The sequence below is a fragment of the Oncorhynchus clarkii genome, unplaced genomic scaffold (genome assembly GCF_045791955.1).
Source record: "Oncorhynchus clarkii lewisi isolate Uvic-CL-2024 unplaced genomic scaffold, UVic_Ocla_1.0 unplaced_contig_754_pilon_pilon, whole genome shotgun sequence".
In the NCBI taxonomy this organism is placed as follows: Eukaryota; Metazoa; Chordata; class Actinopteri; order Salmoniformes; family Salmonidae; genus Oncorhynchus; species Oncorhynchus clarkii.
In genome coordinates this window covers 37,300-63,676 of record NW_027258315.1, presented here as the reverse complement: position 1 = coordinate 63,676, position 26,377 = coordinate 37,300, and the positions used below count along the sequence as shown (strand labels likewise).

Sequence of the window (26,377 nt, the reverse complement as noted above, 5' to 3'; positions counted from 1 at the left end):
AAAGGCAGTTGCTCCACGCATGACACAAGAGTACCCTCTACTGGAGCAAAAAGCTTACAGCACCTGGTATTCCCAGGCGGTCTCCCATCCAAGTACTAACCAGGCCCGACCCTGCTTAGCTTCCGAGATCGGACGAGATCGGGCGTATTTTTTTTTTTTTTTTTTTTTTTTTTTTTTTATTATGAAAAATCGTACAATATTTGCAACATTCAGTCAGTAATAATTAAGGATGAACAATTCACCCTTTTAATAACATCAGAAGAGTAATAGAAGAAAACCAATTTAAAACACAGTCATTCACTAATTCCAATTAATAATTAAATGCAAGTTTCCCATTTGACATTATTTCAATAAAAGTACTCCCCCACACAAACAGTTTTTCAAAATTTCCTCCCCCGTATTTATATATTATCTCTGTATCATTTTCTAAAGTCCTCCTAAAAAGACCTTCCACACTCACACATTTCCCTTCATAATGACCCATATTCCTTCTTTGTCTTACAGCATATCTAGCATGACTTAAAACATAATTAACCAAATTAAAATTCAAAACTTTACTTTTCCCATTAATACCAAAAAGAAAGAATCTCCTCCATTCCACCCCATTAAAAATCTCCTCCCCCCAATGTTTTACTAAAAGCCCTTTTAAAAACTCATGAAAATCTTTTAACCTGCTACATTCAACGAAAAAGTGCATAAAATGTTCCACCCCCGTACCACAAATATCACATTCTCTTTTAATATCCCTATTTATTTGATGCAAAACCACATTTGTAAAAATCCTATTATGTTTCAATTTAAAATCATTGTCTTCACACTCTATAGAATTATATTTTACATTTACATTCTTCCATATTGATTTCACATCCATATTTGCAAACACCCTTGACCACACTTTTTCCGATGCAGGAACTTTTATCTCTTTTAAAATACATTTACTATAAACCATTTTAACTTTTAACCCTGATAAATCATGTTTCTCCCCATTACTTTCACAATATAAAACCGGTAAACCCCTAGATCTTTTAGCCACCTCTTTATTTATTAAAATCACCCACTCCCCAGGAATACATCCTAATATTTTCTTGTACATATTCTCCACTGTAGTTTTACTAATCTCTTCATCTATTTCAACCACATTATCATATATTGCCTGCAACGGAAGGAACCCAGGAATTACCTCATATACTATGTCACCTATCTGCCTCATCCCAGCCCTCATAAAGTATTTACAAAACAACGTCATATCTTTAGACTTGATCTTTGGATTTAAAAATATCGGCTGATTTAAAATGTTTTCTAAGATGGTACATTCATAAGAAATATTTGGTAAAAATTGCCCCCAAGCCCCAAACACTTCTTTATAAAACAACGGTATATTTTCTAACATTTCCTGTTTCACACACATCAATAAACCATTATCCCCAATCCTCCCAACCTTATTCAAATACTCTTTAAAAAACCTTTTCCACCCATAATCCAATTCACCATATAAATATTTCCTTACCATTTTCACTCTTATTGCTATTTTCCTTACCCTTAAATCCACCAACTTCAAACCCCCCTCCTCATAACCTGCAATCAAAGTTTTAAAAGCTATTTTCACCCCCTTCCCGTCCCATAAAAAATCAACTAAGATCTTATTCATTTCAGATAAAACCCATTCTGGCATATCCAAAACATTCATTACATAAATAAAAATTGACATCAACAAGGAATTTATCACAATGACTTTCCCTTTTAACTTCAAAGACCTCCCCCTCCACATATTTACTACCTTCCTAACTTTATTTATCACACCACTCCATGTCAAATCCCTAGCTTCTATTTCATTCACCCCTAAAAACACTCCTAACACCTTAAAATAATCTTTTACCACCTTAAAAGTAAAATTCCCCTCATTAATCTTCCCAATATACATTACAACTGACTTCTCCATATTAACCTTTGCCCCTGATGCTTGTCCATATACTTTAAAACACTCCATCACCCTTTTTACACTTCCCTCATCTCTAACTGTTATAGTGGTATCATCTGCGTATTGATGAATCAAACTAAAACCTCCTTGTGGAGTCTGTACACAATTTATAAGATGATCTTTTTTTAAAAATGCTGCTAAAGGTTACCGATAAAACAAATAATAAAGCTGATAAAGGGCATCCCTGTCTCACAGATCTCTCAAGAATAAAAGAATCAGTTAAAACCCCATTACACTTCACCCTACTTTTTGCCTTCTTATATAATAATTTTATCCATCCTATTATTCTATTACCAAAACCATATTTATCCATTACCCTAAACATAAAATCATGCTCTACCCTATCAAAGGCTTTATTTAAATCTATGCTTAAAACTATTCCCCCCATCTTATCATGATTCATTTTATTTATCACATCTCTAATCGTATTAATTGTATCGGCAATATCTCTACCAGGCACACTATAATTCTGTGTAGGTGCTATAATATCATTTAAAACTTGCTTCATTCTATTTGCCAGGATCTTAGCTAAAATCTTATAATCCGAATTTAACAAACTAATTGGCCTATAATTCTCCAGTTTCAATTTGCTCCCCTTATTTTTATATAAAATCGTTATCAGCCCTGTCACCATAGATTCTGAAACACTATTATTATCCTCCATATATTGATAAACTTCCAATAAAATAGGTGCTAAAAAACTTTCATATACTTTATAAAATTCTGCAATTATTCCATCCACACCAGGACTCTTATTTACTTGTAACCCCCTAATCGCATCTTTAACTTCATTCACTGTTATCTTCCCATCACACATTTGTTTATCCTCTACATTAATTTGCACATCCACACTATTCAATATCTCCTTTACACACCCCTCATCCACCTCCCCTTTCTTAAATAAATCCTTATAAAAATTCTGCACTGTTTCTAATATCTCTACATAATCATTAACAACTTCACCCTTTACATTTTCAATCTCTCTAATATATGTTCTCCTCTGTTTATTCTTCTCTAAACCAAGAAAAAATGAAGTACATTTCTCCCCCTCTAAAACATACTTTGCCCTACTTCTTATAATTGCACCCTTACACTTATCTATTTCATATTTACTCAATTTTGCTTTTAAATCTAAAAACGTTTACATTATAATTAGGTTCACTGTCACACTTCCCCATTTCTTCATCCAATCTAGCCCTCAACTCATTTTCTTCTCTTTTCATCCTTCCTCGCTTTTTCCTTGCATATCTTATACTAAAAACTTTTATTTTTTCCTTAACCTTGTCCCACCATAAACACTTATCATTCTCTTTCCGCTTATCCTCTATTTCACATGCTATCAAAGATTTAAGGTGTTTCCCATATTCCTCATCTTCTAAATACCCTGCATTCATACACCATATCCCACCCCCTGTTCTTTCCTCATCTAAACCCACTGAAAATGTTAAACCTGCATGATCACTAAAAGTTGTAAAAACATACTTAATAGCTTTCATAAAATTCCTCAAACCTTCTTTTACTAAAACCAGATCAATCCTAGTTTGTTTCAAAACCCCTAAAACCACCTGCCTTCTAGAAAATTCTCTTTTGTCTGGATTTTCCTCTCTCCACATATCAATCATTCCTTTTTCTAACATCATCTTCTTTAAAACCCCCCTAGATACATCACTTCTAAAAATAGCTCCCCTTGTCATATCCAGTCTATCCATTTTAATATTAAAATCCCCAACTACAATACAGTTCCCCTCACACCATTTCCCTAATTCTAAAAATAAATCTTTGCGCTCTATTTCAGTATTAGGAGCATAAATATTTATAATTCTAAAAACCATATTCATATATTCAAAATCTAAAATTAAAATCCTCCCGTTATTATCATTATATATATGTTTCACATTCTCTACTACATCCTTCCTCAATAAAATTGCAACACCACTTGAATTCCCCCTACCATTGTTAACAAAAATAAAATCTCTCCATATTTTTCTTACTTCTAAAATACATACGTTGTCCCAATGTGTTTCTTGAAGACATAAAATATCGGAATTCTCCATTTTTACAATTCTTTGAAATTTTTCCATTGTTCTTAAACCGTTTGCATTGATTGACATAAAATTAACCATTCCAATAAATAGTAAAAATAATACATATTTTCTCATTTACCTCTATCTGTTGTCATGTTTTCTTCCTTTTCTATCCTTTTTCGCCTCCGCCACCGCTTTCCTCTTCCTGTAGCCCTCCCATTTTCTGTCAATCTGTTCCATGTCATCTGAATCTGAAATGGATTCTAAATCCATCTCTTCCACGTAACTTAAACTCTTCTTTCTAGTGCCTGTTGTGCTTTCTGTATCCATTTGCGTTTCCTGTATTATTGTCAGCATCTCACTCCCCTCCACTTCACCTTCTTCCGAGGCACCCACATAGCCCGAGGTCCCCCCCAAAATCTGTGAGTCCCCAGTTCCTCCACCCAGCCCACTCCCCCCCTCCTCCTGAAAGCTCCCTCTTCTTATTGCTGAGTCCATACTGCTCCCTATTTCATTCGTCTTCTGTTCGATCTTCTCCCTTCTTGCGTTCTCCGTCTCTCCACCCTCCACCACGTCCTCTCCTCCATCATCTTCTTCTGGTCTCGGTGATACATCAGTCTCCACAAAGAGATCCTGGCTCCTCTCCTCATTCACAACCTCTCCACAGTTGCACTCGTCAGTTCTCATGCGACATCCTTCGCAAAATGCCCTTTCCTTTCCACCTACACATTCTCTTGCATAATGCCCTTGCTTCCCACACTTATAACATTTGAATTCAGGGCAGTCCTTCAAAATGTGACCAGGCTGAATACAGAGCCTACAAACTCTGACCTGCTTGTCATGAATGACTCTAAAGTACTCTCCTCCTTCAAGTGTGTCAAACCTTGTAGAGTACGGCAATGATTTCACAGTGTCCGTAAATTTCACTTTGCAGTATCTTGTTCCATCTGCTATCTCCGTCCCTGGCCAAACTCTCCTCCTGATTTCAGAGACTGCTGATACACCCCAGCTACCTAGCTTGGCCAATATAGCGTTGTCTTCCATATACACAGGCAAATTCATAAAAGAGACTATAAGTTCATTGGAAACCATGTCTCTTGCCATAATTCTTGTTTCTTTAATCATAAATCCATCCATTAAGCGCTCTTTTCCTTTTCCATTTCTCATCGTGACCTCATACTTTCTTTCTCCTTTTACTCTACATCCCACCACCTCTCCACACACCTCTTTAATCGCACGTAGTAATTCCATCGTCGTGACCCTATCTTCTCCCATCAACTCCACTGCCACCGTAAATTCTTTGCCATATTTCATCTCTCCTTCATCTCCATTTTTCTTCCGTTGAGCATTTTCTTTGTCTTTGTCCGTTCCATTAGCCATTGCCATGTTGTCCGTCATTGTAAAAAACCTTAACCCAAAAAACTCTCCCCCAAGCAGCAAAACTGCAAAGGGGGAAAAAACGAACCAAACTTAAACTTGTTCAAATGCCAAAAATCTAAATTATACTTCAAAAAACGTTGAAAATAACCAAAAAAGCTCTCAAGCAAACAAACACTCACTCACTCACGACTTAATTACCAACACCTGTCTCACTTTCCAAACAGGAAGTGCTCACTCAGGCTGGTATGGCCGTAAGCGAAGGGAACTCTCTTGGTACACTATATAAAGTCAATGTGCCGCTCATTCATCGGGAGACAGAGAAATGTCCACGTTGTGACACACTGACAAAGCTCAAACCTTGCTTACATTTCCTTTCCAGCCCATATATTTCACTCTTGTGGGGGGGGGGGGGGGGGGGCATATCCTATGTTCACACTTATGACAACTTCATGGACTAGGGCCCTATATAATACGGCGCGCCCACACGGAATCACGGAATCCAGACTTTAAACCGAAATTCAACAATATTCAAAAATGTTTTGAACTAAGGAGGAAATCAACTAAATCCTTTCAACTTGTTAGAAAATGCATTCATTTGCCCAAGAGAATCATTAGACATCATCAACAAAATGCATCAGTGATTCCTATTTCCACGCAACTTTCAGAAACAGCACAGGACTGCCCAGTTTCTGTGCGCATGCGTGCGGAGCGCGCGCAGGTCTACACTTTGTGTAGCCGTTAGCGTTGAGGCTAATGATTACCTTCTTCTGGTAGAGAAGGAAAGGCTTCCCACAAAAACCTTCTCAATGAAATGTTAACTGCAAAGTAGCCTATGCCAGCTTGGCAGAATTATATCATCATTATTTGCATCCATCCAGTGGCCATTTGTTTTGCAAACTCCGCAATCACATGAGCGCTACAGCAACACCGCTTAACCAAACAAAGGTCTCTTCCTGGCGCACACTTGCGTTTAAAGGGTAACTACACCCCAAAATCGATATGTCTTCAATTTTTCCCAGACCTCAAAAGTGGTCTCCTGCTAGGGTTTTAAATGTTGTCGTGGACATAGAACATCCAATCGTGTTATATTTCGATTAAAAAGGTTTGCTTTTGAGAGCGCAAACCTGGAGAAGCAGGGATAAACGGTAAACCGGGAAATGTAAACGGAGGAGAGGTTGGAATTTTTTTTTGGGGGGGGGGGGGTCAGGCAAAACATTGAAGGGATTTTACAGGGCCCTAATGGACGACAGACATTGACAGTCTAAAAACAAATGCTGAATGTAGTGCCTACAATTCGAGGGAAACGCACTGTCCATGATTGGATTTGATCAGGGCAGGGCAGCACTAACAAACTGCATGTAGTCCAATAAAAAGACACAACATTATTAGGGCGATAAATAAAAGGCAGTTGCTCCACGCATGACACAAGAGTACCCTCTACTGGAGCAAAAAGCTTACAGCACCTGGTATTCCCAGGCGGTCTCCCATCCAAGTACTAACCAGGCCCGACCCTGCTTAGCTTCCGAGATCGGACGAGATCGGGCGTATTCAGGCTGGTATGGCCGTAAGCGAAGGGAACTCTCTTGGTACACTATATAAAGTCAATGTGCCGCTCATTCATCGGGAGACAGAGAAATGTCCACGTTGTGACACACTGACAAAGCTCAAACCTTGCTTACATTTCCTTTCCAGCCCATATATTTCACTCTTGTGGGGGGGGGGGGCATATCCTATGTTCACACTTATGATAACTTCATGGACTAGGGCCCTATATAATACGGCGCGCCCACACGGAATCACGGAATCCAGACTTTAAACCGAAATTCAACAATATTCAAAAATGTTTTGAACTAAGGAGGAAATCAACTAAATCCTTTCAACTTGTTAGAAAATGCATTCATTTGCCCAAGAGAATCATTAGACATCATCAACAAAATGCATCAGTGATTCCTATTTCCACGCAACTTTCAGAAACAGCACAGGACTGCCCAGTTTCTGTGCGCATGCGTGCGGAGCGCGCGCAGGTCTACACTTTGTGTAGCCGTTAGCGTTGAGGCTAATGATTACCTTCTTCTGGTAGAGAAGGAAAGGCTTCCCACAAAAACCTTCTCAATGAAATGTTAACTGCAAAGTAGCCTATGCCAGCTTGGCAGAATTATATCATCATTATTTGCATCCATCCAGTGGCCATTTGTTTTGCAAACTCCGCAATCACATGAGCGCTACAGCAACACCGCTTAACCAAACAAAGGTCTCTTCCTGGCGCACACTTGCGTTTAAAGGGTAACTACACCCCAAAATCGATATGTCTTCAATTTTTCCCAGACCTCAAAAGTGGTCTCCTGCTAGGGTTTTAAATGTTGTCGTGGACATAGAACATCCAATCGTGTTATATTTCGATTAAAAAGGTTTGCTTTTGAGAGCGCAAACCTGGAGAAGCAGGGATAAACGGTAAACCGGGAAATGTAAACGGAGGAGAGGTTGGAATTTTTTTTTGGGGGGGGGGGGGGGGGGGGGGGTCAGGCAAAACATTGAAGGGATTTTACAGGGCCCTAATGGACGACAGACATTGACAGTCTAAAAACAAATGCTGAATGTAGTGCCTACATTTCGAGGGAAACGCACTGTCCATGATTGGATTTGATCAGGGCAGGGCAGCACTAACAAACTGCATGTAGTCCAATAAAAAGACACAACATTATTAGGGCGATAAATAAAAGGCAGTTGCTCCACGCATGACACAAGAGTACCCTCTACTGGAGCAAAAAGCTTACAGCACCTGGTATTCCCAGGCGGTCTCCCATCCAAGTACTAACCAGGCCCGACCCTGCTTAGCTTCCGAGATCGGACGAGATCGGACGAGATCGGGCGTATTCAGGCTGGTATGGCCGTAAGCGAAGGGAACTCTCTTGGTACACTATATAAAGTCAATGTGCCGCTCATTCATCGGGAGACAGAGAAATGTCCACGTTGTGACACACTGACAAAGCTCAAACCTTGCTTACATTTCCTTTCCAGCCCATATATTTCACTCTTGTGGGGGGGGGGGGGGCATATCCTATGTTCACACTTATGACAACTTCATGGACTAGGGCCCTATATAATACGGCGCGCCCACACGGAATCACGGAATCCAGACTTTAAACCGAAATTCAACAATATTCAAAAATGTTTTGAACTAAGGAGGAAATCAACTAAATCCTTTCAACTTGTTAGAAAATGCATTCATTTGCCCAAGAGAATCATTAGACATCATCAACAAAATGCATCAGTGATTCCTATTTCCACGCAACTTTCAGAAACAGCACAGGACTGCCCAGTTTCTGTGCGCATGCGTGCGGAGCGCGCGCAGGTCTACACTTTGTGTAGCCGTTAGCGTTGAGGCTAATGATTACCTTCTTCTGGTAGAGAAGGAAAGGCTTCCCACAAAAACCTTCTCAATGAAATGTTAACTGCAAAGTAGCCTATGCCAGCTTGGCAGAATTATATCATCATTATTTGCATCCATCCAGTGGCCATTTGTTTTGCAAACTCCGCAATCACATGAGCGCTACAGCAACACCGCTTAACCAAACAAAGGTCTCTTCCTGGCGCACACTTGCGTTTAAAGGGTAACTACACCCCAAAATCGATATGTCTTCAATTTTTCCCAGACCTCAAAAGTGGTCTCCTGCTAGGGTTTTAAATGTTGTCGTGGACATAGAACATCCAATCGTGTTATATTTCGATTAAAAAGGTGTGCTTTTGAGAGCGCAAACCTGGAGAAGCAGGGATAAACGGTAAACCGGGAAATGTAAACGGAGGAGAGGTTGGAATTTTTTTTGGGGGGGGGGGGTCAGGCAAAACATTGAAGGGATTTTAACGGGCCCTAATGGACGACAGACATTGACAGTCTAAAAACAAATGCTGAATGTAGTGCCTACATTTCGAGGGAAACGCACTGTCCATGATTGGATTTGATCAGGGCAGGGCAGCACTAACAAACTGCATGTAGTCCAATAAAAAGACACAACATTATTAGGGCGATAAATAAAAGGCAGTTGCTCCACGCATGACACAAGAGTACCCTCTACTGGAGCAAAAAGCTTACAGCACCTGGTATTCCCAGGCGGTCTCCCATCCAAGTACTAACCAGGCCCGACCCTGCTTAGCTTCCGAGATCGGACGAGATCGGGCGTATTTTTTTTTTTTTATCTTTTATTATGCAAAAAAACACATAATATTCACAACATTCAATCAATTATAAAAAAGGATGAACAATTCATCCTTTTACAAAATCAAAAAAAAAGAAAAGAAAACCTATTAAAACCCCAATCATCCACCAAAACCAATTAATAATTAAAACCAAGTTTTCCATTCGACTCAATTTCAATAAAAGTGCTCCCCCACACAAACAATTTTTCAAAATTACATCCACCATATTTATATATTATTTCTATATCTTTCTCTAAAATACTTCTAAATAAAACCTCCACACTCACAATTTTCCCCTCATAATGTCCCAAATTCCTTCTTAGTCTTACAGCGTATCTGGCATGACTAAGAACAAAATTCATCAAATTAAAATTAAAAACTTTGCTTTTCCCAGTTAAACCAAAAAGAAACAACCTCCTCCACTCAACCCCAGCAACAATCTCTTCTCCCCAATGTTGTACTAAAATCCCCTTTAAAAACTTATGAAACTCTTCTAATCTACTACATTCAATAAAAAAGTGCATAAAATTTTCCGCCCCCGTACCACAAATATCACATTCTCTTTTAACATCTCTATTTATTTGATGTAAAACCACGTTCGTAAATATCCTATTATGTTTCAATTTAAAATCATTGTCTTCACATTCTATAGAATTATATTTTACATTTACATTCTTCCATATTGATTTCACATCTATATTTGCAAACACCCTAGACCACACTTTTTCCGAAGCAGGAGTTTTTATCTCTCTTAAAATAAATTTTTCATAAACCTTTTTAACTTTCAAACCTGACAAATCATACTTCTTCCCATTACTTTCATAATATAAAACCGGTAAACCCTTAGCTCTTGTAGCCACCTCTTTATTTATTAACACACCCCACTCACCAGGAAGACATCCTAATATTCTCTTATACATGTTCTCCACAGTAGTTCTACTTATTTCATCATTTTCTTCATCCACATTATCAAATATTGCCTGACATGGAAGGAACCCCGGAATGACCTCATATAAAATGTCCCCAATCTGTCTCATCCCAGCCCTCATAAAATATTTACAAAACAACATCTTATTATTATACTGTATCTTGGGATTTAAAAAAATTGGCTGATTTAAAATATTGTCTAAAATGGTACACTCATAATAAATATTTGGTAAAAACTCCCCCCAAGCCTCAAACACTTCTCTATAAAACAAAGGTATATTACCTAACATTTCCTTTTTCATACACATCAATAAACCATTGTCCCCCATCCTCCCAACCTCCTGCAAATACTCCTTAAAAAATATTTTCCATCCATAATCTAATTCACCATATAAATATTTACGTACCATTTTGACTCTAATTGCTTTTTTCCTCACATTTAAATCCACCAACTTCAAACCCCCCTCCTCATAACCTGCAATCAAAGTTTTAAAAGAAATTTTCGCACCTTTCCCATCCCATAAAAAATCAACTAAAATCTTATTTATTTCCGATAAAACCCATTCTGGTACATCTAAAACATTCATGACATGAATAAAAATTGACATCAGCAAGGAATTTACAACAATTACTTTCCCTTTTAATTTCAAAGACCTCCTCCTCCACATATTTACCACCTTTCTAACTTTATTTATTACACCACTCCATGTCAGATCCCTAGCTTCCTGTTCCTTCACCCCTAAAAACACACCTAACACCTTAAAATAATCATTTACCATTTTAAAAGGAAAAATCCCCTCATTAATCTTCCCAACATACATTATTACTGACTTCTCCATATTCACTTTTGCTCCTGAGGCTTGCTCATATACTTTAAAACACTCTATCACCCTTTTAACACTTCCCTCATCTCTAACTGTTATTGTGGTATCGTCTGCATATTGATTAATTAAACTAAAACCTCCTTGCGGAGTCTCTACACAATTTATAAAATTATCTTTTTTAAGGTATGCCGCTAAGGGTTCTACCGATAAAACATACAATAATGCTGATAAAGGGCACCCCTGTCTCACCGATCTCTCAAGAATAAAAGAATCTGTTAAAACCCCATTACATTTTACTCTACTTTTTGCCTTTCTATATAATAATTTTATCCATCCTATTATTCTGTTTCCAAACCCATATTTTTCCAGTACCCTAAACATAAAATCATGTTCCACCCTGTCAAAAGCTTTATTAAAATCTATATGCTATTCATTTTATTTATCACATCTCTAAGTGTAATAATAGTATCAGCTATGTCTCTTCCAGGCACACTATAATTTTGTGTAGGTGCTATAATATCATTTAAAACCATCTTCATTCTATTTGCCAATATCTTAGCTAAAATCTTATAATCTGAGTTTAATAAACTAATTGGCCTATAATTCTCCAATTTTAATTTACTCCCCTTATTTTTATATAAAATCGATATCAGCCCTGTCACCATGGAGTCTGAAACAGTATTATTATCTTCCATATATTGATACACTCCCATTAAAATCGGTGCTAAAAAACTTTCATACATTTTATAAAACTCTGCAATTAGTCCATCTACTCCAGGACTTTTATTTATTTGTAAACCCTTAATTGCATCTTTCACTTCATCCACTGTTATCTTCCTATCACATCTTTGCTTATCCTCAACACCAATTTGCACATCCACACTACCTAAAATCTCCTTTACACTCCCCTCATCCACCTCCCCTTTCTTAAATAAATCCTTATAAAAATTCTGTACGGTTTCTAATATCTCAACATAATCATTTACCACTTCACCCTTTACATTTTCTATCTCACTAATATATGATTTCGTCTGTTTAGTTTTCTCTAAACCAAGAAAAAAAGACGTACATTTCTCCCCTTCCAACACATACTTTGCCCTACTTCTAATCGATGCCCCCTTACACTTATCTATTTCACACTTGCTCAATTGTGCCTTTAAATCTAAAAACCTTTCAATATTATAAATAGGATCAATATCACATTTCCTCATTTCTTCATTCAATTTTTCTCTTAAAAACTGTTCTTCTCTTGTCATCCTACTCCTCTTCTTCCTTGCATATCTAATACTAAAACCTTTAATTTTTTTCTTTACATTTTCCCACCACTGGCACTTATCATTCCCTTTTTGCTTATCCTCCATTTCATGTTCTATCAAAGATTTAAGCTGTATTCCATATTCTTCATCACCTAGATACCCTGCATTCATGCACCATATTCCTCCCCCTTTCCTTCCCTTATCTAACCCCACCGAAAATGTTAACCCAGCATGATCACTAAAAGTTGTAAAAATATAATTAATATCCTTCATAAAATTCCTTAACCCTTCATTTACTAAAACCAGATCTATCCGTGTCTGTTTCAACTCCCCTAAAACCACCTGCCTTCTAGAAAAACCTCTCTTATTCGGGTTCTCGTCTCTCCATATATCAATCAGACTGTTTTCACACATAATCTTCCTTAAAACCCCTCTCGATACGTCATTTCTAAAAATAGCTCCCCTTGACATATCTAATCTATCCATTTTAACATTAAAATCCCCAACTAAAATACAGTTACCCTTGCACCATTTCCCTAATTCTAAAAATAAATTCTTTCGCTCTATCTCATTATTCGGCGCATAAATATTTATAATCCTAAAAACCCTATTCATATATTCAAAATCCAAAATTAAAATCCTCCCATTATTATCATTATATATCTTCTTCACATTTTCTACTACATCCTTCCTTAATAAAATTGCAACCCCACTTGAATTCCCTCTGCCATTGTTTACATAAATAAAATCCCTCCATATTTTTTTTACTTCTAAAACACAAACATTATCCCAGTGTGTTTCTTGAATACATAAAATATCTGAATTCTTCATTTGGACTATTCTATTAAATTTACCCATTGTTCTCAAACCATTTGCATTTATTGACATTATATTGACCATTCTAATAAATAATAAAATAATAAAATATAATTTCATTATCCTCTACCTGTTATCCAGTTTCTTCCTTCTTCCACCCTTTCTCTCCCCTTTTCGCCACCGCTTTCCTCTTCCTGTATCCTTCCCTCGTTCTTTCCATCATTTGCCCATCATCCGTGTCCGATATCTCCTCCAAGTCCATGTTATCCAGCCAACTCCCACTCTTGGCATCCACCTCCGCTGTGCTCCCCGTGCTCATCGCCGTCTCTGGTATTGTCATCAACTCCATAACCCCCTCCATTTCTTCACCCCCCACGCTACTTGTTAGTGCTGAGCTTTCCCCCAAAACCTGTGAGTCCCCCGTGCTTCCCCCCAGTCCACTCCCCCCCTCCTCCTGAAAACTCCCTCTTCTTATTTCTGAGTCCATACTACTCCCAATTTCATTTATCTTCTGGTCCTTCTTCCTTCTTGCTTCCCGTCTCTCCACCTTCCACCACGTCCTCTCCTCCATCTTCTTCTCCTTCTTGCGACAATACCACTGCTTCCTCGAATATTGTTTGACTCCCCTCTTCAGCCCCAACCTCTCCACAGTTGCACTCCGCCAATCTCTTTCTGCATCCACCACACAAATTCCTTTCCTTCTCTCCATCACATTCTCTCGCATAGTGTCCTTGATTGCCACACTTAAAACACTTAAATTCCGGGCAGTCTTTTACTATGTGCCCGGGTTGGATACACATACGGCACACTCTGACCTGTTTGTCGTGAATGACCCTGAAATATTCTGCTCCCTCCAACGTCTCAATTCTTGTAGAATAAGGTAATGATGTCACTTTTTCTGTGAACTTGACCTTGCAGAAACGTGTCCCGTCAACCACCTCCGTTCCTGGCCAAACTCTCCTCCTTATCTCCGAGACGGCCGTCACTCCCCAGCTACTCAGCTTGCTCAGTATCACACCATCTTCTACGTATACTGGGAGATTCATAAAAGACACCACCAATTCCTTCACATTAATATCTCTCGCCAGAATCCTTGTGTCCTTTATTCGCAATCCATCCATTAACCGTTCTTTTCCTCTTTCATTTCTCATCGTAATTTCATAATTCTTTTCTCCTTTCATTCGGCATCCCACCACCTCTCCACACACCTCCTTAATTGCTCTTAGTAGTTCCATTGTCGTCACTTTGTCTTCTCCTTCCAACTTAATTGCCACCGTGTATTCTTTTCCATATTTCATTCCTTCGTTATCTTCATTTTTCTTCCGTTGCGCCTTTTCGTTGTCTTTGTCCATTCCGTTTGTCTTTTCCATGTTGTCCGTCATAGTAAAAAAATAAATCCAAAAAACCTCTCCCCCAAGCAGAAAAAACTGCAAGGGGGAAGACTAACCCAACTTTAAACTATTCAACTAAAGAAAATAATAAATTATATTGCAAAAACCAATTAATTTAAACAAAAATAGCTCTCGAGCAAACACTCTCCAGCAAACACTCACTCACAGCTCAGACACTCGCACCTGTCGTCACTTCTCCAATCAGGAAATGCGTATTCAGGCTGGTATGGCCGTAAGCGAAGGGAACTCTCTTGGTACACTATATAAAGTCAATGTGCCGCTCATTCATCGGGAGACAGAGAAATGTCCACGTTGTGACACACTGACAAAGCTCAAACCTTGCTTACATTTCCTTTCCAGCCCATATATTTCACTCTTGTGGGGGGCATATCCTATGTTCACACTTATGACAACTTCATGGACTAGGGCCCTATATAATACGGCACGCCCACACGGAATCACGGAATCCAGACTTTAAACCGAAATTCAACAATATTCAAAAATGTTTTGAACTAAGGAGGAAATCAACTAAATCCTTTCAACTTGTTAGAAAATGCATTCATTTGCCCAAGAGAATCATTAGACATCATCAACAAAATGCATCAGTGATTCGTATTTCCACGCAACTTTCAGAAACAGCACAGGACTGCCCAGTTTCTGTGCGCATGCGTGCGGAGCGCGCGCAGGTCTACACTTTGTGTAGCCGTTAGCGTTGAGGCTAATGATTACCTTCTTCTGGTAGAGAAGGAAAGGCTTCCCACAAAAACCTTCTCAATGAAATGTTAACTGCAAAGTAGCCTATGCCAGCTTGGCAGAATTATATCATCATTATTTGCATCCATCCAGTGGCCATTTGTTTTGCAAACTCCGCAATCACATGAGCGCTACAGCAACACCGCTTAACCAAACAAAGGTCTCTTCCTGGCGCACACTTGCGTTTAAAGGGTAACTACACCCCAAAATCGATATGTCTTCAATTTTTCCCAGACCTCAAAAGTGGTCTCCTGCTAGGGTTTTAAATGTTGTCGTGGACATAGAACATCCAATCGTGTTATATTTCGATTAAAAAGGTGTGCTTTTGAGAGCGCAAACCTGGAGAAGCAGGGATAAACGGTAAACCGGGAAATGTAAACGGAGGAGAGGTTGGAATTTTTTTTTTTTGGGGGGGGGGGGGTCAGGCAAAACATTGAAGGGATTTTACAGGGCCCTAATGGATGACAGACATTGACAGTCTAAAAACAAATGCTGAATGTAGTGCCTACATTTCGAGGGAAACGCACTGTCCATGATTGGATTTGATCAGGGCAGGGCAGCACTAACAAACTGCATGTAGTCCAATAAAAAGACACAACATTATTAGGGCGATAAATAAAAGGCAGTTGCTCCACGCATGACACAAGAGTACCCTCTACTGGAGCAAAAAGCTTACAGCACCTGGTATTCCCAGGCGGTCTCCCATCCAAGTACTAACCAGGCCCGACCCTGCTTAGCTTCCGAGATCGGACGAGATCGGACGAGATCGGGCGTATTCAGGCTGGTATGGCCGTAAGCGAAGGGAACTCTCTTGGTACACTATATATCAATGTGCCGCTCATTCATCGGGAGACAGAGAAATGTCCACGTTGTGACACACTGACAAAGCTCAAACCTTGCTTACATTTCCTTTCCAGCCCATATATTTCACTCTTGTGGGGGGGGGGGGGCATATCCTATGTTCACACTTATGATAACTTCATGGACTAGGGCCCTATATAATACGGCGCGCCCACACGGAATCACGGAATCCAGACTTTAAACCGAAATTCAACAATATTCAAAAATGTTTTGAACTAAGGAGGAAATCAACTAAATCCTTTCAACTTGTTAGAAAATGCATTCATTTGCCCAAGAGAATCATTAGACATCATCAACAAAATGCATCAGTGATTCCTATTTCCACGCAACTTTCAGAAACAGCACAGGACTGCCCAGTTTCTGTGCGCATGCGTGCGGAGCGCGCGCAGGTCTACACTTTGTGTAGCCGTTAGCGTTGAGGCTAATGATTACCTTCTTCTGGTAGAGAAGGAAAGGCTTCCCACAAAAACCTTCTCAATGAAATGTTAACTGCAAAGTAGCCTATGCCAGCTTGGCAGAATTATATCATCATTATTTGCATCCATCCAGTGGCCATTTGTTTTGCAAACTCCGCAATCACATGAGCGCTACAGCAACACCGCTTAACCAAACAAAGGTCTCTTCCTGGCGCACACTTGCGTTTAAAGGGTAACTACACCCCAAAATCGATATGTCTTCAATTTTTCCCAGACCTCAAAAGTGGTCTCCTGCTAGGGTTTTAAATGTTGTCGTGGACATAGAACATCCAATCGTGTTATATTTCGATTAAAAAGGTGTGCTTTTGAGAGCGCAAACCTGGAGAAGCAGGGATAAACGGTAAACCGGGAAATGTAAACGGAGGAGAGGTTGGAATTTTTTTTGGGGGGGGGGGGGGGGGGGGTCAGGCAAAACATTGAAGGGATTTTACAGGGCCCTAATGGACGACAGACATTGACAGTCTAAAAACAAATGCTGAATGTAGTGCCTACATTTCGAGGGAAACGCACTGTCCATGATTGGATTTGATCAGGGCAGGGCAGCACTAACAAACTGCATGTAGTCCAATAAAAAGACACAACATTATTAGGGCGATAAATAAAAGGCAGTTGCTCCACGCATGACACAAGAGTACCCTCTACTGGAGCAAAAAGCTTACAGCACCTGGTATTCCCAGGCGGTCTCCCATCCAAGTACTAACCAGGCCCGACCCTGCTTAGCTTCCGAGATCGGACGAGATCGGGCGTATTTTTTTTTTTTTTTTTTTTTTTTTTTTTTTTTTTATTATGAAAAATCGTACAATATTTGCAACATTCAGTCAGTAATAATTAAGGATGAACAATTCACCCTTTTAATAACATCAGAAGAGTAATAGAAGAAAACCAATTTAAAACACAGTCATTCACTAATTCCAATTAATAATTAAATGCAAGTTTCCCATTTGACATTATTTCAATAAAAGTACTCCCCCACACAAACAGTTTTTCAAAATTTCCTCCCCCGTATTTATATATTATCTCTGTATCATTTTCTAAAGTCCTCCTAAAAAGACCTTCCACACTCACACATTTCCCTTCATAATGACCCATATTCCTTCTTTGTCTTACAGCATATCTAGCATGACTTAAAACATAATTAACCAAATTAAAATTCAAAACTTTACTTTTCCCATTAATACCAAAAAGAAAGAATCTCCTCCATTCCACCCCATTAAAAATCTCCTCCCCCCAATGTTTTACTAAAAGCCCTTTTAAAAACTCATGAAAATCTTTTAACCTGCTACATTCAACGAAAAAGTGCATAAAATGTTCCACCCCCGTACCACAAATATCACATTCTCTTTTAATATCCCTATTTATTTGATGCAAAACCACATTTGTAAAAATCCTATTATGTTTCAATTTAAAATCATTGTCTTCACACTCTATAGAATTATATTTTACATTTACATTCTTCCATATTGATTTCACATCCATATTTGCAAACACCCTTGACCACACTTTTTCCGATGCAGGAACTTTTATCTCTTTTAAAATACATTTACTATAAACCATTTTAACTTTTAACCCTGATAAATCATGTTTCTCCCCATTACTTTCACAATATAAAACCGGTAAACCCCTAGATCTTTTAGCCACCTCTTTATTTATTAAAATCACCCACTCCCCAGGAATACATCCTAATATTTTCTTGTACATATTCTCCACTGTAGTTTTACTAATCTCTTCATCTATTTCAACCACATTATCATATATTGCCTGCAACGGAAGGAACCCAGGAATTACCTCATATACTATGTCACCTATCTGCCTCATCCCAGCCCTCATAAAGTATTTACAAAACAACGTCATATCTTTAGACTTGATCTTTGGATTTAAAAATATCGGCTGATTTAAAATGTTTTCTAAGATGGTACATTCATAAGAAATATTTGGTAAAAATTGCCCCCAAGCCCCAAACACTTCTTTATAAAACAACGGTATATTTTCTAACATTTCCTGTTTCACACACATCAATAAACCATTATCCCCAATCCTCCCAACCTTATTCAAATACTCTTTAAAAAACCTTTTCCACCCATAATCCAATTCACCATATAAATATTTCCTTACCATTTTCACTCTTATTGCTATTTTCCTTACCCTTAAATCCACCAACTTCAAACCCCCCTCCTCATAACCTGCAATCAAAGTTTTAAAAGCTATTTTCACCCCCTTCCCGTCCCATAAAAAATCAACTAAGATCTTATTCATTTCAGATAAAACCCATTCTGGCATATCCAAAACATTCATTACATAAATAAAAATTGACATCAACAAGGAATTTATCACAATGACTTTCCCTTTTAACTTCAAAGACCTCCCCCTCCACATATTTACTACCTTCCTAACTTTATTTATCACACCACTCCATGTCAAATCCCTAGCTTCTATTTCATTCACCCCTAAAAACACTCCTAACACCTTAAAATAATCTTTTACCACCTTAAAAGTAAAATTCCCCTCATTAATCTTCCCAATATACATTACAACTGACTTCTCCATATTAACCTTTGCCCCTGATGCTTGTCCATATACTTTAAAACACTCCATCACCCTTTTTACACTTCCCTCATCTCTAACTGTTATAGTGGTATCATCTGCGTATTGATGAATCAAACTAAAACCTCCTTGTGGAGTCTGTACACAATTTATAAGATGATCTTTTTTTAAAAATGCTGCTAAAGGTTCCACCGATAAAACAAATAATAAAGCTGATAAAGGGCATCCCTGTCTCACAGATCTCTCAAGAATAAAAGAATCAGTTAAAACCCCATTACACTTCACCCTACTTTTTGCCTTCTTATATAATAATTTTATCCATCCTATTATTCTATTACCAAAACCATATTTATCCATTACCCTAAACATAAAATCATGCTCTACCCTATCAAAGGCTTTATTTAAATCTATGCTTAAAACTATTCCCCCCATCTTATCATGATTCATTTTATTTATCACATCTCTAATCGTATTAATTGTATCGGCAATATCTCTACCAGGCACACTATAATTCTGTGTAGGTGCTATAATATCATTTAAAACTTGCTTCATTCTATTTGCCAGGATCTTAGCTAAAATCTTATAATCCGAATTTAACAAACTAATTGGCCTATAATTCTCCAGTTTCAATTTGCTCCCCTTATTTTTATATAAAATCGTTATCAGCCCTGTCACCATAGATTCTGAAACACTATTATTATCCTCCATATATTGATAAACTTCCAATAAAATAGGTGCTAAAAAACTTTCATATACTTTATAAAATTCTGCAATTATTCCATCCACACCAGGACTCTTATTTACTTGTAACCCCCTAATCGCATCTTTAACTTCATTCACTGTTATCTTCCCATCACACATTTGTTTATCCTCTACATTAATTTGCACATCCACACTATTCAATATCTCCTTTACACACCCCTCATCCACCTCCCCTTTCTTAAATAAATCCTTATAAAAATTCTGCACTGTTTCTAATATCTCTACATAATCATTAACAACTTCACCCTTTACATTTTCAATCTCTCTAATATATGTTCTCCTCTGTTTATTCTTCTCTAAACCAAGAAAAAATGAAGTACATTTCTCCCCCTCTAAAACATACTTTGCCCTACTTCTTATAATTGCACCCTTACACTTATCTATTTCATATTTACTCAATTTTGCTTTTAAATCTAAAAACGTTTCTACATTATAATTAGGTTCACTGTCACACTTCCCCATTTCTTCATCCAATCTAGCCCTCAACTCATTTTCTTCTCTTTTCATCCTTCCTCGCTTTTTCCTTGCATATCTTATACTAAAAACTTTTATTTTTTCCTTAACCTTGTCCCACCATAAACACTTATCATTCTCTTTCCGCTTATCCTCTATTTCACATGCTATCAAAGATTTAAGGTGTTTCCCATATTCCTCATCTTCTAAATACCCTGCATTCATACACCATATCCCACCCCCTGTTCTTTCCTCATCTAAACCCACTGAAAATGTTAAACCTGCATGATCACTAAAAGTTGTAAAAACATACTTAATAGCTTTCATAAAATTCCTCAAACCTTCTTTTACTAAAACCAGATCAATCCTAGTTTGTTTCAAAACCCCTAAAACCACCTGCCTTCTAGAAAATTCTCTTTTGTCTGGATTTTCCTCTCTCCACATATCAATCATTCCTTTTTCTAACATCATCTTCTTTAAAACCCCCCTAGATACATCACTTCTAAAAATAGCTCCCCTTGTCATATCCAGTCTATCCATTTTAATATTAAAATCCCCAACTACAATACAGTTCCCCTCACACCATTTCCCTAATTCTAAAAATAAATCTTTGCGCTCTATTTCAGTATTAGGAGCATAAATATTTATAATTCTAAAAACCATATTCATATATTCAAAATCTAAAATTAAAATCCTCCCGTTATTATCATTATATATATGTTTCACATTCTCTACTACATCCTTCCTCAATAAAATTGCAACACCACTTGAATTCCCCCTACCATTGTTAACAAAAATAAAATCTCTCCATATTTTTCTTACTTCTAAAATACATACGTTGTCCCAATGTGTTTCTTGAAGACATAAAATATCGGAATTCTCCATTTTTACAATTCTTTGAAATTTTTCCATTGTTCTTAAACCGTTTGCATTGATTGACATAAAATTAACCATTCCAATAAATAGTAAAAATAATACATATTTTCTCATTTACCTCTATCTGTTGTCATGTTTTCTTCCTTTTCTATCCTTTTTCGCCTCCGCCACCGCTTTCCTCTTCCTGTAGCCCTCCCATTTTCTGTCAATCTGTTCCATGTCATCTGAATCTGAAATGGATTCTAAATCCATCTCTTCCACGTAACTTAAACTCTTCTTTCTAGTGCCTGTTGTGCTTTCTGTATCCATTTGCGTTTCCTGTATTATTGTCAGCATCTCACTCCCCTCCACTTCACCTTCTTCCGAGGCACCCACATAGCCCGAGGTCCCCCCCAAAATCTGTGAGTCCCCAGTTCCTCCACCCAGCCCACTCCCCCCCTCCTCCTGAAAGCTCCCTCTTCTTATTGCTGAGTCCATACTGCTCCCTATTTCATTCGTCTTCTGTTCGATCTTCTCCCTTCTTGCGTTCTCCGTCTCTCCACCCTCCACCACGTCCTCTCCTCCATCATCTTCTTCTGGTCTCGGTGATACATCAGTCTCCACAAAGAGATCCTGGCTCCTCTCCTCATTCACAACCTCTCCACAGTTGCACTCGTCAGTTCTCATGCGACATCCTTCGCAAAATGCCCTTTCCTTTCCACCTACACATTCTCTTGCATAATGCCCTTGCTTCCCACACTTATAACATTTGAATTCAGGGCAGTCCTTCAAAATGTGACCAGGCTGAATACAGAGCCTACAAACTCTGACCTGCTTGTCATGAATGACTCTAAAGTACTCTCCTCCTTCAAGTGTGTCAAACCTTGTAGAGTACGGCAATGATTTCACAGTGTCCGTAAATTTCACTTTGCAGTATCTTGTTCCATCTGCTATCTCCGTCCCTGGCCAAACTCTCCTCCTGATTTCAGAGACTGCTGATACACCCCAGCTACCTAGCTTGGCCAATATAGCGTTGTCTTCCATATACACAGGCAAATTCATAAAAGAGACTATAAGTTCATTGGAAACCATGTCTCTTGCCATAATTCTTGTTTCTTTAATCATAAATCCATCCATTAAGCGCTCTTTTCCTTTTCCATTTCTCATCGTGACCTCATACTTTCTTTCTCCTTTTACTCTACATCCCACCACCTCTCCACACACCTCTTTAATCGCACGTAGTAATTCCATCGTCGTGACCCTATCTTCTCCCATCAACTCCACTGCCACCGTAAATTCTTTGCCATATTTCATCTCTCCTTCATCTCCATTTTTCTTCCGTTGAGCATTTTCTTTGTCTTTGTCCGTTCCATTAGCCATTGCCATGTTGTCCGTCATTGTAAAAAACCTTAACCCAAAAAACTCTCCCCCAAGCAGCAAAACTGCAAAGGGGGAAAAAACGAACCAAACTTAAACTTGTTCAAATGCCAAAAATCTAAATTATACTTCAAAAAACGTTGAAAATAACCAAAAAAGCTCTCAAGCAAACAAACACTCACTCACTCACGACTTAATTACCAACACCTGTCTCACTTTCCAAACAGGAAGTGCTCACTCAGGCTGGTATGGCCGTAAGCGAAGGGAACTCTCTTGGTACACTATATAAAGTCAATGTGCCGCTCATTCATCGGGAGACAGAGAAATGTCCACGTTGTGACACACTGACAAAGCTCAAACCTTGCTTACATTTCCTTTCCAGCCCATATATTTCACTCTTGTGGGGGGGGGGGGGGGGCATATCCTATGTTCACACTTATGACAACTTCATGGACTAGGGCCCTATATAATACGGCGCGCCCACACGGAATCACGGAATCCAGACTTTAAACCGAAATTCAACAATATTCAAAAATGTTTTGAACTAAGGAGGAAATCAACTAAATCCTTTCAACTTGTTAGAAAATGCATTCATTTGCCCAAGAGAATCATTAGACATCATCAACAAAATGCATCAGTGATTCCTATTTCCACGCAACTTTCAGAAACAGCACAGGACTGCCCAGTTTCTGTGCGCATGCGTGCGGAGCGCGCGCAGGTCTACACTTTGTGTAGCCGTTAGCGTTGAGGCTAATGATTACCTTCTTCTGGTAGAGAAGGAAAGGCTTCCCACAAAAACCTTCTCAATGAAATGTTAACTGCAAAGTAGCCTATGCCAGCTTGGCAGAATTATATCATCATTATTTGCATCCATCCAGTGGCCATTTGTTTTGCAAACTCCGCAATCACATGAGCGCTACAGCAACACCGCTTAACCAAACAAAGGTCTCTTCCTGGCGCACACTTGCGTTTAAAGGGTAACTACACCCCAAAATCGATATGTCTTCAATTTTTCCCAGACCTCAAAAGTGGTCTCCTGCTAGGGTTTTAAATGTTGTCGTGGACATAGAACATCCAATCGTGTTATATTTCGATTAAAAAGGTGTGCTTTTGAGAGCGCAAACCTGGAGAAGCAGGGATAAACGGTAAACCGGGAAATGTAAACGGAGGAGAGGTTGGAATTTTTTTTTGGGGGGGGGGGGGGGGGGGGTCAGGCAAAACATTGAAGGGATTTTACAGGGCCCTAATGGACGACAGACATTGACAGTCTAAAAACAAATGCTGAATGTAGTGCCTACATTTCGAGGGAAACGCACTGTCCATGATTGGATTTGATCAGGGCAGGGCAGCACTAACAAACTGCATGTAGTCCAATAAAAAGACACAACATTATTAGGGCGATAAATAAAAGGCAGTTGCTCCACGCATGACACAAGAGTACCCTCTACTGGAGCAAAAAGCTTACAGCACCTGGTATTCCCAGGCGGTCTCCCATCCAAGTACTAACCAGGCCCGACCCTGCTTAGCTTCCGAGATCGGACGAGATCGGGCGTATTTTTTTTTTTTTTTTTTTTTTTTTATTATGAAAAATCGTACAATATTTGCAACATTCAGTCAGTAATAATTAAGGATGAACAATTCACCCTTTTAATAACATCAGAAGAGTAATAGAAGAAAACCAATTTAAAACACAGTCATTCACTAATTCCAATTAATAATTAAATGCAAGTTTCCCATTTGACATTATTTCAATAAAAGTACTCCCCCACACAAACAGTTTTTCAAAATTTCCTCCCCCGTATTTATATATTATCTCTGTATCATTTTCTAAAGTCCTCCTAAAAAGACCTTCCACACTCACACATTTCCCTTCATAATGACCCATATTCCTTCTTTGTCTTACAGCATATCTAGCATGACTTAAAACATAATTAACCAAATTAAAATTCAAAACTTTACTTTTCCCATTAATACCAAAAAGAAAGAATCTCCTCCATTCCACCCCATTAAAAATCTCCTCCCCCCAATGTTTTACTAAAAGCCCTTTTAAAAACTCATGAAAATCTTTTAACCTGCTACATTCAACGAAAAAGTGCATAAAATGTTCCACCCCCGTACCACAAATATCACATTCTCTTTTAATATCCCTATTTATTTGATGCAAAACCACATTTGTAAAAATCCTATTATGTTTCAATTTAAAATCATTGTCTTCACACTCTATAGAATTATATTTTACATTTACATTCTTCCATATTGATTTCACATCCATATTTGCAAACACCCTTGACCACACTTTTTCCGATGCAGGAACTTTTATCTCTTTTAAAATACATTTACTATAAACCATTTTAACTTTTAACCCTGATAAATCATGTTTCTCCCCATTACTTTCACAATATAAAACCGGTAAACCCCTAGATCTTTTAGCCACCTCTTTATTTATTAAAATCACCCACTCCCCAGGAATACATCCTAATATTTTCTTGTACATATTCTCCACTGTAGTTTTACTAATCTCTTCATCTATTTCAACCACATTATCATATATTGCCTGCAACGGAAGGAACCCAGGAATTACCTCATATACTATGTCACCTATCTGCCTCATCCCAGCCCTCATAAAGTATTTACAAAACAACGTCATATCTTTAGACTTGATCTTTGGATTTAAAAATATCGGCTGATTTAAAATGTTTTCTAAGATGGTACATTCATAAGAAATATTTGGTAAAAATTGCCCCCAAGCCCCAAACACTTCTTTATAAAACAACGGTATATTTTCTAACATTTCCTGTTTCACACACATCAATAAACCATTATCCCCAATCCTCCCAACCTTATTCAAATACTCTTTAAAAAACCTTTTCCACCCATAATCCAATTCACCATATAAATATTTCCTTACCATTTTCACTCTTATTGCTATTTTCCTTACCCTTAAATCCACCAACTTCAAACCCCCCTCCTCATAACCTGCAATCAAAGTTTTAAAAGCTATTTTCACCCCCTTCCCGTCCCATAAAAAATCAACTAAGATCTTATTCATTTCAGATAAAACCCATTCTGGCATATCCAAAACATTCATTACATAAATAAAAATTGACATCAACAAGGAATTTATCACAATGACTTTCCCTTTTAACTTCAAAGACCTCCCCCTCCACATATTTACTACCTTCCTAACTTTATTTATCACACCACTCCATGTCAAATCCCTAGCTTCTATTTCATTCACCCCTAAAAACACTCCTAACACCTTAAAATAATCTTTTACCACCTTAAAAGTAAAATTCCCCTCATTAATCTTCCCAATATACATTACAACTGACTTCTCCATATTAACCTTTGCCCCTGATGCTTGTCCATATACTTTAAAACACTCCATCACCCTTTTTACACTTCCCTCATCTCTAACTGTTATAGTGGTATCATCTGCGTATTGATGAATCAAACTAAAACCTCCTTGTGGAGTCTGTACACAATTTATAAGATGATCTTTTTTTAAA

At 38.2% G+C, this 26,377-nt stretch overlaps 1 non-coding gene and 2 pseudogenes across 1 annotated transcript; all 3 read right to left on the bottom strand.

Annotated features, from left to right (window-relative positions):
* Positions 1 to 6,833: 6,833 nt before the first annotated feature.
* Positions 6,834 to 6,952, bottom strand: LOC139396620 (5S ribosomal RNA). Its single transcript, XR_011630796.1, has one exon. It is a non-coding gene; the product is annotated as a 5S ribosomal RNA (ribosomal RNA).
* A 1,197-nt stretch (positions 6,953 to 8,149) lies between these two features.
* Positions 8,150 to 8,278, bottom strand: LOC139396627 (5S ribosomal RNA; annotated as a pseudogene).
* A 7,934-nt stretch (positions 8,279 to 16,212) lies between these two features.
* LOC139396626 (5S ribosomal RNA) lies at positions 16,213 to 16,341 on the bottom strand (annotated as a pseudogene).
* Between the last annotated feature and the right edge of the window lie 10,036 nt (positions 16,342 to 26,377).